We start from the raw sequence: 13,465 nt of genomic DNA, 5'->3' as shown, positions 1-13,465 counted from the left end.
ATTAATTTACCCATATAAAAGGTCATTAATCTATGACCTAACACCTAAAAAGTAGTAAGTCATTAAGGGTTCCATTATCAGTTCGATTCGGTTTTATACAGACTTTGAATCAAGAACGAATCAAATTGGTCGGTTGTTCTTAATCCAGAACTGAACCGTAACTTATTCCAAAATGAACCAAACCAGTCCAAAACTACGAGTTTGATTTGATTCTCAGTTTGAAGCAGACCCAATTAACGAATTTTAGAAATCAAAGTTCGATAGTCTAGGGCTGTCGAAATTCTTGATGTTCCCCAAATTCGATGACTTAGAGCCGTTGAATTTGTCCCATCCTCTATTAATTTGATGGTTTCGACCTGTTGACAAAAGAATTCCACATTGAATAATTTTAGAAAGGAAAATTCTAACTTCAAATTTAATGAAATTTGACAGTCTTGGACCATCGAATATGAGCTTTTTTCACGTTGTTATTGCACCCATAGTTTTCATGCCATCTGAGTCATACACTTGATATCTCTCTAGGTCAAAAAATAAAAAATACCTTTACAATTAAATGTGCTAGGTACATAAATTAAGTGATCAACATTTAAAAAAAAAAAAAAAATACTGATAAACAATTCATAATGTTCAGTAAAAAGGGTTGGAGTTTGCCACTTGTTTTGAGAATAGTTTTTGGTCTTTATAAGAATTTGAGTACCTTATCATGATTATGTCTGCATGATTGGGCCCACCAATTTCAACCTTGTCCATTGATGTTGCCAGTACCATCAACAGTGAGCCCAGTAACAATTTTGAATTTGAGCTATCTACTTGAACCGATCCCATTCCATGTCTTAGTAGTTTCAGGAGATATAACCGTCCCATATATCTAAAAATGGAGAACAAATTATGGAAACAAACTGCCAATTAGATATCACCATTTTTAACAACATCGTACGTCAACCATATCATACATCGTAAAATAGATAATAATAATAACAAGAAATCTTATTTTCATACAAAAACACTCATGTTCTTAGAAATTTCGAGTTTGTTGTTAAATAGATTTATATTGTAATTATGCAAGAAAATTGAGAGAAGGAATGGATGTTATGGAAATACAAATGCAATAATAATAATAATAATAAAACATATTACAAGTTTACAAAAAAAAAAAAAGATTCTTACCATGGTACTTAGGTCTCTAAATTTTGATGCAAACACCGGTCTAATTGAGCCCTTCAAATAAAAAAAATTTATGTTAAAATTTATATTATTTTGTGTATTAAAATGAATTTTCTTGAATGTGTTGTAAAAGAAAATAGAAATCTATATATCTAGGAATTGGTGAGTGAAACCTAGTGATCATTTCATCTATGAATTTATTAAATAACAAAAATGACTTTAATATGATTATATATATAATTGGGTAGATAAGTATTGGAAAATACTCTATCACAACGGGAAAAAAGCCCATATTCGAAATGGCCCGAAAGCCCAAGATACGGCTCGAACAAGTGCGCAATCAAAGGAAAATGAATTCTATTCAACAAAAACAATATCAGATATCGCAATCGCAACCCCTGCCCTCACAATGGGATCAATCCAATAATAAGGATATTAGGATCGACCGGGAAGCTATCCTATAAGAATATATATATTGGATCAGTTTTCTATGGGATCTCAATATTAGGATCCAAGCCCTATACGAAATATAAATAAATAAGCTACGTACTTATATAAAATTAACCCCTCCACTACATTATCTAATATTGATCTGACATTATATGAAATTATGCTTTAAAATTCAGAGATAATTCGATTTAGACATCCATCAGTTCAAATAGTAGTCGACTTGGTTGAGTTAAGTATACATAAATTAATATTGAAAAGTAAATATTAAAATTATTAAATCTCTCATAAAAAATACTATTTAAAATTAAATGTATCTTTTGTTTCCGACCATAGAAAGATATAACATATTATGTAACTTGTTAGATATATATATATGAGAGAGAGAGAGAGAGAGAGAGAGGAGAGAGAGAGAGAGAGAGAATTGTTGATTTTTGGCCCTAACTTGAGCTATATTTCAGTGTATCTTGAATCGAGGTTTCGGGTCGGGGGCGGTGGGAGTTCAAGGGTCAGGGTTAGAAAAATGCATGTTTCGTCCTAAGATGTCATATATATTACAAGTTCAGAAATCCTAAAATTTGTATTGTATTTTCGCAATTATTATCAATAAAGAATTATTATCATTGTCCATAGATGTTGGTAATCTTGTCGAATCACGTAAAATCTCTTGTATTTTATTTTTTCTATTTGAATCTTTGTTGTTTATCAATATAGCAAGTAGAACATAAAATCATGCAAATATAATATAATAATAATAAAGAAGATACCTAGAAAAATTTACCCACATTTAATTAGATGCCCAAGTCTAATTAGACTCTAACTTGTTTGCACTATGTGAAAACTGGAAAATTCTACAGAAAAGATTGACGGGCCAAGGTCCACACATTTTAGAAACTGAATTTCGACGGTGTAAGACCGTTGAAATTCAAGGTAATCCCAGATTTTATGGTTTAGGGTGGTTGAATTTCTCCAATCCTTCATTAATTTGACAATTTTGGCCCATCGAATAAAAAAATTTTGACAATACAAAATTTGATGCCAATTTGACCCCTTTGTCAGTCGAATTTTATGAAATTTGACAGCCTAAGGCTGTCAAATTTGGGCTTTTTTCACATTGTGTTGGTTCGTAAGAAAAAAAATAAAAATAAATTCTAAGAATAATTGCCCAACGCTCTTAGCCATGTTTTCTAGTTAGATGTCCCCCACCACATTATAGTGAATATTTGAGATACGACAATGTTTTTAAATGCCCCATTGACCTCGGTCATCTGTTTTAAACTAAAGAAAAATTACTTCATCCATGCGTCTTCAATTTTGGTGAAAGACGTCCTTGATTCTTCTTCACAAAACCACTCATCTTCAAGCTCTTTAAATTCCAAGATAAATTAATTATTTTAACCTATTAAACCTCACCTTTCAATCTTACCTTAACCTTGATAGAAAATTTTTCATTTTCAAATTTTTTTTAGACGGACCGAAACCATTAAATTAATGGAGGATATGAGAAATTTGATGACTCTAAGCTGTCAAATTAGGGATCATAAAAATTTTCAACGGCCATAAGCAATCAAAATTTGCTTTCAAAAATTTGTTGGCTTTGACCCATCGAATTTTCTTGTCAAAATTTTCAGTTTTCACATAGTGTTGTGATTTGAAGATTGAAGTAGACCAATTCTTAAAATTGAAAAGGATAGTAAAAAAGAACAAAGAAAAATTCAAGGTTAAAGTTGGTAGAATCTTAAATTTGAAAATAGAATTAAAATTTTACTCAAGAGGTTGAAGGTGATTGGTTTTGGGAAGAAAAATCAAAGGTTGGTTGTTTATTACATATTGAAGATAAGGGTATTTCAGTCATTTTTCACCAAACACATGGAGGGTTCCCTGTAAATATTTTGCAAATCAAATAATTGGTGATGGAATCAAATACATTTGGAAATATTATTTAAAAGTAAATCAACCCGACCTTGATTCGGGTTAGGTTTCCGGAGACCCAACTCAACCCAAACCCGAGGCTACATAGTAATAGACAAATATTTTAAAATTAATTAAGTAATTTAATTTATTTTATTTTAATTATTTATTGTTTAAGATATAAAATTTTAATTTATATTAATTGTATTTTTTTTTTTTTGTTTAAAATATAAAATTTCTTTGCTAATTAAAATAAAATTAGGCTTATTCAACCCACCCAACTCGCCCAAGACTATCTAACTAGGGCAGCCCGAGTTTAGAAGCTCGCGCTCAAGTTGATATTTGTTTAATGAGCTTGGGCTCAATGCTCGGGTTAAGGGATCTACCACTTGAGTTGAGTTTATTTGAATTAAAATTCTTATTGGTCCAATTCAAACAGTTTCTTAATTGGATTGATATGTTGTTCAAATAGAAATTTAATACAAATTGAAAACTGGACTTTTCAATCTAGTGAAAATTTTCAATCTTTAAGAGATGGAGTGATATCCTTCCTTGATTTCTTATTATTTTTATGATGGATTGAATTTAGGAGACCACTCTACACATTGAATCTCAAGTTTAATATCATTGCCATTGTCATGCTTAGAGCTTGGGGGCAGTGCACCACACTTTATATTTTCTTATTATCATGTTTTGAAGAACAAAAAGAGCATTATTATTCAGCTCATTGGATCACTATTTTGGATCAAGAACCGTAAATGATTTCTCTAATATTCTATAGCTTTATATTCAGGTTCTTCTTCTACAGGGATGTGCATCTAAACCTTTAGTTTAGAATGTGTTTAATGTTGATTTGATTAATGGTTAAAGGCTCTAGAACCTTGCATTTGGGTTTTTTGACCCAACACCACCCTCCAACCTGCCTAGGTTCCAGCCTTAACAATTGGTTGGGATCGACTAGTTGCACCCCAAACTTAAACCATATCATTTTGTTTTTGAGTCCAGATCATATGCACCCAGGGTGGAGGAGTGAAACCTCCTCCCACACCCACAACACATGCCACGTAAATCGCAATCAAAAGGATTGATGCCTGAAAATTTTCCTTTTTAAATTTCCTTGAATTGTAGCTTACATTGCATGTGTTGAGATGTGAGAGGAGGGTTTCAATCCTCCACCCTGGGTGCATACGATCTGGCTCTTTGTTTTATTTTATAATTTCTATCTTAACCTACTAGTTCAACTTCATAGGGAAGTTTAGACTTTGGATTTTTTCTTCTTTTACCTCCCTTTCTCTCATTTGTTCTTCCTCAGATGGATATTACTAGTGCTTTTCAATTTTATGCGTTTGTTTTTTAATCTTTCTTTAACCTTGGAGTTTATAAGAAAGTTATTAGGATTTCATATATGGATGACGAGTATGCAAAGTTTATCATCAGAGGGATGAACCCCCAAAAATATTTGTTTCCATTGTGCATCTTTTCTTTCTTTTGAATTCTTAATTGGAAACCTCTTTATTCTAAAATTATCAACCTGTTCATTTTGATTTTAAGTGAAGATTTTAGTTTTTAAATAATTTCAAAGTTACATATGCAATTTTCAGATTAATGTAGAGAATTTGTGGAAAGACAATCAATCAATCGAATATGGTATATCTAATAAAAAGCCTAATCGATGCAAATTTACATCTTTAACATATGTGACAAGATACATCGATCATAGCATTGATATAGTGTAACTCATACACATTATTATAATGCATACAATAATTTCTCTCCTTTAAAATCGAAGAATTCATGACGTACATGTTGGACTCAAAAGATAAAATAGTTGATTGAGGAAGAGAGAGAGAGAGAGAGAGAGAGAGAGGGGGGGGGGGGGGTGCACAACGTGAAAAAAGCTTATATTTGATGGTCGGCTGTTGAACTTCATAAAATTCAGCTGACCAAAGCGTCAAAATTTTCATTGTCAAATTTCTTTTTTTTCGAAGGACTAAAACCGTCAAATTAATAGAGGATGAGAGAAATTTGATGACTCTATGCCGTCGAAATGGGGAACATAAAAAATTTCAACGGCCATGGGCCGTTGAAATTCAATTTCGAAAATTTGTGGGGTTTGGCCCTCAAATTTTCTTGTCAAAATTTTCATTTTTCATGTAGCTGGGGTTCTTTGTCAACAAATAATGTCTCTTGCTCTTCCTTCTTTCTCTAATAATAATTTTGTCATGTGATATACAAAAAGAGTGTTTTCTCCATTGAGATTCGAAATTGCAAGGGAATATACTTGAGGAAACAATGACATCGTATTGTTCCTAGATGGTGTGCTCACTTCCACATCAGCAAAGTGTTGAACGCAATGTCGTAGGAAATCACTTTAACATATTTCAAGAACAAAATAAGAAAACTATTGACAAAGACAAGGAAAATTTCATCTTATTGATCATCATGTTCCTTCAATTAGAACATTTTAAGCTGAGTCAGTGTTACAATCTTGATCAAAGTTAACTTGTTATTTAACCACTTAAGGCCCCACCACTTGATTAGGAATCCCCATGTCACCAATCCTACACTTCCCCAACCACACCTTTACATCTTCTTCCACCAAATTTCCAACTCCAGTAATCATCTCTGCTCTCTTAACTTGTGCACCCCAATCTGTCCTTAGCAACACCAACCCAAGCATCATAGCACATGTTAACTGAGCCCCAAACAACCCAAACCACAAACCAACAAACCCCATCCCAAACCAGAACCCCAAAACCAAAGCTATAGGTAACCCCACCGCCATAAAACCCTCCTAAGTTAATGTGCGCGCCAAGATCTGCCCTTGCACATCCTCTCAACACCCCACACATAGCCGTTTGTGGACAATTCCCCAACTCACACATCCCAACTATAGGTAGTGCTGCTGCTGTTAACCTCAACACTCCCGGTGCATCAGTAAACATATGCCCCCACCACCTCCTCGCCCAAACCGTGAATGCCATAGCCACAACACCAGTGAGGGCACCACATGTGGTCCCCACCAGTGTTGTTGTTCTTGCACCATGTTGATTCCCCGCACCTAGTTTTTGAGCCACCCTTGTTGACACACCAAAACTCAACGACGAGGGAAAAACGTACACCAAGGATGTCATTTGAATCAAAATCCCTATAGCTGAGACAGTATCTTCGGGATTGTCCAACAACCCACATAAGATTATTAACAATTCGTACCACCACCATTCCAAGCATATAGAGATACAACTTGGTATTGCTAGTTTTAAGTAAGATCCCCATTCTTTAAAGCAATCTAGAGACACACTTGTCCATGTCTTCTTCAAGACCTTAGTACAATAAATGTAAATTATCAAAAATGTGAGAAGGTTGAAATTGGTTACAGAGGTAGCGATTGCTACACCTTTGATGCCTTTTCCTAGATTAATTACTAAGAAATAATTGATGGGTATGTGCAATAGAGATGCTATAGCTGAGCAAATCGCAATCGGTTGGGTGATGTTTTGTGATCGTAAGTAGATTCGAAGTGGGTGAATAATGGATTGAGCGATTAGGTCTGGAAGTAAGTACGTTAGGTATGTTTTGGTCATTTTAGTGATGGTCTGGTCTTGACCTAGATACAATAGTATTTGATCCACTTTCAACCAGGAAATTGCAATGGGAATGGATACAAAGTGGAGAATTATGACAGCTCGTTGAAATGCTAGGCTTAATAGTTTCCATTTTTGTGCACCGTAGGCTTGGCCACAAATGGGTTCTATACCCATAGCTAGGCCGAAGATGATGGAGTAACCAGTGATGTTAGCGAAGCCAATGGCAAGAGATCCTGCAGCAAGTTCAAATTGTCCAAGATGACCTAGAAAGATCATGGAGACAACATTGCGTATGTAAAAGAGGAGTGCTGTGATGGCTGTTGGCACAGAGATTCTTGATAGTGCCTTGAGTTCTTCTCCAATCTGACATAAGGAATTCAACATTCATAGGATCAGTAAAATGTTTGAAGGATATTTGTTATAGTTTACAAAAGTGGTTGGTGATCTCTAAGTGCTAATGTAGGGGCCTTTGGTATTGAAACTTGCTAAAGATTTAAATACATCTAATAAGCAAAACTGTGATCATAGGGGAAGGTGCCAACTTGCTTAGTTTGTTACAGTGTGTGAGAGTTGATACCACAACTTGGGTTCAAAACCTAATATTACTTAGTAACCACTAATTCCATTGTTTAGCAAAACAACAACAAAAAGACAAAAAGGTTCATTGGTGAGCTGAGTTTCCATAGAAGTCAAGATTTTGATTAAATGTGAAAATGGGTGTTAAAAGATCTTGCAAAGTGTAGGGTAGGGGATCTTACTAGTAGGCCGATTAATTAAGAAAATTTTGCCACAGCCATTATGCATACATACATATATATTTGACGTGTAGTAAAGTAAAAGTTGGTGTGGCAACATAAACTCTCTTTAAATGCAATCACCTCATGAAACAAAGGAGAACTCTGGCAAGAGTCCCATTTTGGAAGCTGTGGTGATGCTGAAACAAGCTTTTCTGTGTCAACCAAGTGATCAGTATCACCATGACAACTTTGATTATTACAAAGCAATGGCCTATTGTCGATGATATTCTCATCACACCCAACAACCAAATTTGACTTCCGAGGCGACAGCGAACACATGGATGATGAACACATGAGTCTATTTATAGATATATGAACTCAAAATGGTGTTATCTTGAGGATAGGAGTGAGGGTTTGGTAGCAATATTAGGGTTTATATATAGGAAACTGAAAAGCTTAGTACGGTTTATGCAAACTGATAATAAAAAAAAAGGTAGGGACGGAGGCAGAGATGAGAACTCATTTTTTCATCGACCCTTCTAAGTGAAGAACTATTCACTAAATCATAGATTTATACAGTTATAAATTAGTGAGAAAGTATGTGTTTGTGTTTATGTGACATAGAAAGAGAACAAAAGATACATCAAAGAGACAACAGAAGAGATAAAAGGAGAGTTGTGTCCAACGATGGGAAGAGAGAAGAACAAAAAGGCCGGTAGAAAGAGTTAATTTTAGAGATTCGAAAGTTTATCTAAGAACAAGAGTTGAGACAAAGAGAGTAAATTGGGAGTGTTAGGTTGGAAGAAGTTGGATGCTTGTTAGAGTTAAGAAGAGAGTGCGAATTTATCAAAGAAGACAGATGAGACTGAGGAGTGGCTGACTTTTTTATGATGCTGAAAGAAGTGTTTTTAGGTTTTATAAAAGACCCGACAATGTGTTTAACTTGGAACCCTATTTGGCTCAAGTATATAAAGAACAAATCTTTCATTTGCTGTTATATCATATTTTTATCTTAAAGGGGTAGTTTTATTTTACCCATAATTATAAGTTAATTTTTACGAATAACAACGGACCCTATTAATTGAAGGGAACTCCTTTGACCAAGCATCAATTAAACCTCTTTTATTTTTACCAAATACAAGAGACGGATTAATTTAATTGTTTGGACTCTATAATCCATCATGGGAATCCTTGCATCGAATCATCCAAATGGGAGCAGCTTGAACAGTGCAAATTTGTTGGGAACAAAAACAAATTCCAAGGCATTTTTTTATGAGATATTTACAAAAAACTATCACGAATTTATGATTCTGGCTCGCAGTTCATTTTAATTACCAAATGTAGGATATGATCTTCTTTCTCACACTTAACAACCTGATATTTTAATCAAACAAAATCTTAATGGGTTCAAATCACATACCTTTAATGAAACTTGAATAATAAGATCAGCACGAATGAGATCCAATAATAAGTCTATAGTGTTCTATAACTCGATGCAAAATAAATCCGAATCAATATGAATAAAGATTCTTTATCCCTTGCTCTTCTACCTCAATTGACGATCGATTTCCCTTCTTTAAGTTATAATCTGTCTTAAGCCAAAATAGTAGTGCTTTACCCTTTTATTCTGTGGACCAGAACGATGGGATTCTCTTACGATCGTACATAGTAGGGACGACTACCACTTCCCTCTTTAAAGAATTTTTCTTTCCAATTCCACCCCATCACTAAATTGGAAGGAACTCTAGGAAGGTAAGAAGTCTAACACATTCAGGAAATCACAAGAACTCATTCGATGAAAACTTCTTTGATTGCAAGAAAATATTTCGAACTTGGTCCCTAATGTCATTAGCCAATAATAATTCAATCCCTTTAAATGGGTAGTATTTAATTGGACCACAAAAGGATATTTCAATTTAAAGAAAATACAAAATAAATAAATAATTTTAATTAAAATTCCAACACCAAAATGTGAATGATAATGAATTCGGAGAGTTTTAAAGTGACAATTAAGCAAGTTTAAAGTGTCAATTTCATTTTAAACCTGCGAAATAGTCACTTTATTCTGAAATTTTTTTAACAAAAATGTGATTGTTTATGGTTTGGTAATTAAAATGAACAGTGAGCCATAATCGTAAATAACACATTTTCAGCTCATGAAATGGTAATTCACCCTTGTTTTATAGTTTGAATGGCAATGCAAAGGAAAATTCTTAGTAAAATTTTAGGAAAAGATGATATGATGATGATTTCTTGGATCTTACGCAGTCAAATAAAAGTTTCGGTCAAATTACAAAAGTATATATGGTTTTGAAATATTTATGTACATAGATAAATTTTATGATATGTCTAAAATTTTTTGGAGTGAATTTACCTTTGTATCCCTTTGATTTTAAAATATAAATTATAATTTTTAATGGGTTATAATTTCTAAAAGAGTCAAAAGGGTACAAAGGTAAATTCATTACACTTTTTTTATGCAGACAATGAAATTTATCTAGGTACTTGAATATTTCAAAATCATATCCGATCATGTAATTCTATCAAAAGTTTTGTAGACACCTCAAATCGTGCGAGCCTAATCAAGAAAAAGGTTTTAAGACCTTGGGTAAGACCCATTATCAAGGTGCACGACCCTAAGAAAAGAGTTGAGAAGTGTAGACTAAGACCCATGTTTTAAATGCAAAAATGCAAAGTCCAAAATCATAATCAAGTCAACTTGGGCTATAGTATATAAAAGAACCAAATGGACCAAGGACACATGACACCCTCTTATTCATTCTCTCAAGGACCATACAGCTTGGCAAAGTTTCATTAGTTTCAATCCTAAAGGAAGCTTATTATTGGTGGGTTATCACGCATGTTAAGCATATTGGTGGGTCAACCATAAAAAAGGCAGTTAATGTTAACTTCCCACAATGCCCTTAACTTATTTGGAAAATCTCAAGAAAAAACATACTTAAAATTTATGTAGATATGTTTGAAAGTATAAGAACGAATAATTTTTCCACTAAATGAAATATATATATATATATATATATATATATATATATATATATATATATATAATATAGGGTCCCGTTCGCCACCCTTAGTTTTACCACACACTTTAACAAACGCGTTTTGTCTTACATGGGTTAGAAGTTTCGGAATGAGCTGATTTTTGGTGAGGATGATCTCTATGGTGAGGAGATCATCCTCACCAAAAATCAGCTTATTCCAAACTTCTAACCCCATCAAAATTGATTTACAAAAAATGGACGGTCCACGATTTTTCAACGTGTAAACATGGGGCTAAACATTTCGGAATGGGCTGATTTTTGGGGAGGATGATCTTCTAATCATAGAGATCATCCTCACCAAAAATCAACTCATTCCAAAACTTCTAACCCATGTAGGACAAAAAACGTTTGTTAAAGTGTGTGGTAAAACTTAGGGTGCTGAACATTTCCCATATATATATATATATATATATATATATATATTATATATATATATATATATATATATATATATATATATATATATATAGGGTCCCGTTCAGCAACAAACATTTTGGCAAAACATTTTTCAAAACATGGGTTAGAGGTTTTGGAATGGGCTGATTTTTGGTGAGGATGATCTCTACAGTGAGGAGATCATCCTCACCAAAAATCAGCCCATTCCAAAACTTCTAGCCCCAGTTTATAAGTTGAAAAATCGTGGACCGTCCATTTCTTGTAAACCATTTTTGATGGGTTTAGAAGTTTTGGAATGGGCTGATTTTGGTGATGATGATCTCCTCACCATAGAGATTATCCTCACCAAAAATCAGCCCATTCCAAAACCTCTAACCCATGTTTTGAAAAATGTTTTGCCAAAATGTTTGTCAAAATGTTTGTTGCTGAACATTTCCCATATATATATATATATATAAGTACATGTACTTGATCATTTTTGCCAAATGGTACTTACTAAGGGGGCTTATTTTTGAAAATATACATTTACCCATATTGATTGAGAAGCAAGGGCTTCTTAGTGAGTGAGAGCTTATTGATTAAGAAATGATGGCTTCTTTTGAGAGAGATTTTTATATATATTATAATTGAGGTATTTGGCTCCATGTCGACTTTAGAGCGATGACTTTTTTATTTTTATAGTTGTGGTGACTAAGCGACATTTCGGCTTTAGATCTATGGCTCTTTGAGTTTATAGTCATGGTGACTTGGTGTCACGTCGACTTTAGAGCAATGGTTCTTCGACTTTATAGTCACGGTGAGTTGGTGTTACATCGACTTTGGAGCTATGATTCTAAAAGTTTATAGTTGCGATGACTTGAAATCACGTCAACTTTAGACCTATGGCTCTTCAAATTTATAGTTGCGGTTGTCATGTCGACTTTAGAGTTATGGCTCTTTAGGTTTATATTCGTGATGACTCTGCGTCACATTGATTTTAGAGCTCTGGTTCTTTGATTTTATAATCGTGGTGACTTAGTGCCACGTCGATTATTTGATTTGGGATAATTTCTACCGATTCAAAAATTTAAGTCATATGATTAATGGTCATGCTGACTCATCGGGTTGGGATAATTTCGAGCAGCCCAGGTTTTGAAGTTGTAGGTCTAATTGCCATTTCGACTTACTGACTTGGGATAATTCTGAGCAACTCAGGTTTGGAGCCGTAGACTTTTCGTCATGCCGATTGTTCGAGCTAGGTTGACCTTATTAAGTGACTCTTCAACCCTTTTGCAAGTCTTCTTTCCTTAATGTGGTTTGGGCCATATTTATTTTCTTAGTTTTTTGAAGCTTAAAAGATTAGAAAATTAAGATAAATATTCTATTTTTGTATGATTCAAGATTACCTTAATTGTAATTGATGTTGCTCATCTTAAGTGTGCTTAAGGATTCGATTTGCCTTTGACTCCATAGATCTCGTTGATATGCTTGACATCCAACTATGAGTCATTATAGATCACTAGTTGGGTAAATGGGTAGTCATTTCCAATCCCAAGATGATAACATTATATTTTGCTTCATTGTCGGAGGCTTTGGGTCTTAAGTGGACAATTTTTTCTAACTCGAGTTTTTCAAGGGGTAATTAGTACTATAATTTCCCCCAAGCCTTTGTTGTTGGAAGATCCATTCACTTGAAGACTTCATTTAGTCTTGAAAGATCATGGTTATGATGTTGCTTTTTCTACACCCTAAGATAGATTTGCTACTACTTCTTGAGACCATCCATATTTTGTGGACATCATAATAGTTTCTCTTTTATTTTGTTATCCCTCCCTCTTTGGCTTGGCGGTGGGGGTTGGAGTTATTGCGATCGATTAACTTGAGTTTGTCTTGTTCGTTGCAGAATACGTTACATGGAATCATCGAGATGAGAGAAGATATGAATTTCTCATGTCTTGTCATCTTTTGTTTATTGATGTCCTCTTTCATTTCTAAACTTGTGATCCTCTTCTGCCCTAATTTCTAGAGAGAATGGTGAATCTTCAGATCTTTGATTGCCAAGTGACCAAATTACTATGTTGACTTTCATTTTTCCCAATTGCATCAGTACAATTAGTTTTTCCTTTTTTTTTTTCTTTAGTATAAAGTTGAGTCCATCACGATCAATGAATTCATCATTTTC

The sequence above is a fragment of the Akebia trifoliata genome, chromosome 13 (assembly GCF_017979445.1).
Source record: "Akebia trifoliata isolate Shusen 1 chromosome 13, ASM1797944v1, whole genome shotgun sequence".
Taxonomy (NCBI): domain Eukaryota; kingdom Viridiplantae; phylum Streptophyta; class Magnoliopsida; order Ranunculales; family Lardizabalaceae; genus Akebia; species Akebia trifoliata.
The sequence above is the reverse complement of the archived record's forward strand: the minus strand, read 5'-3'. Positions refer to the sequence as shown.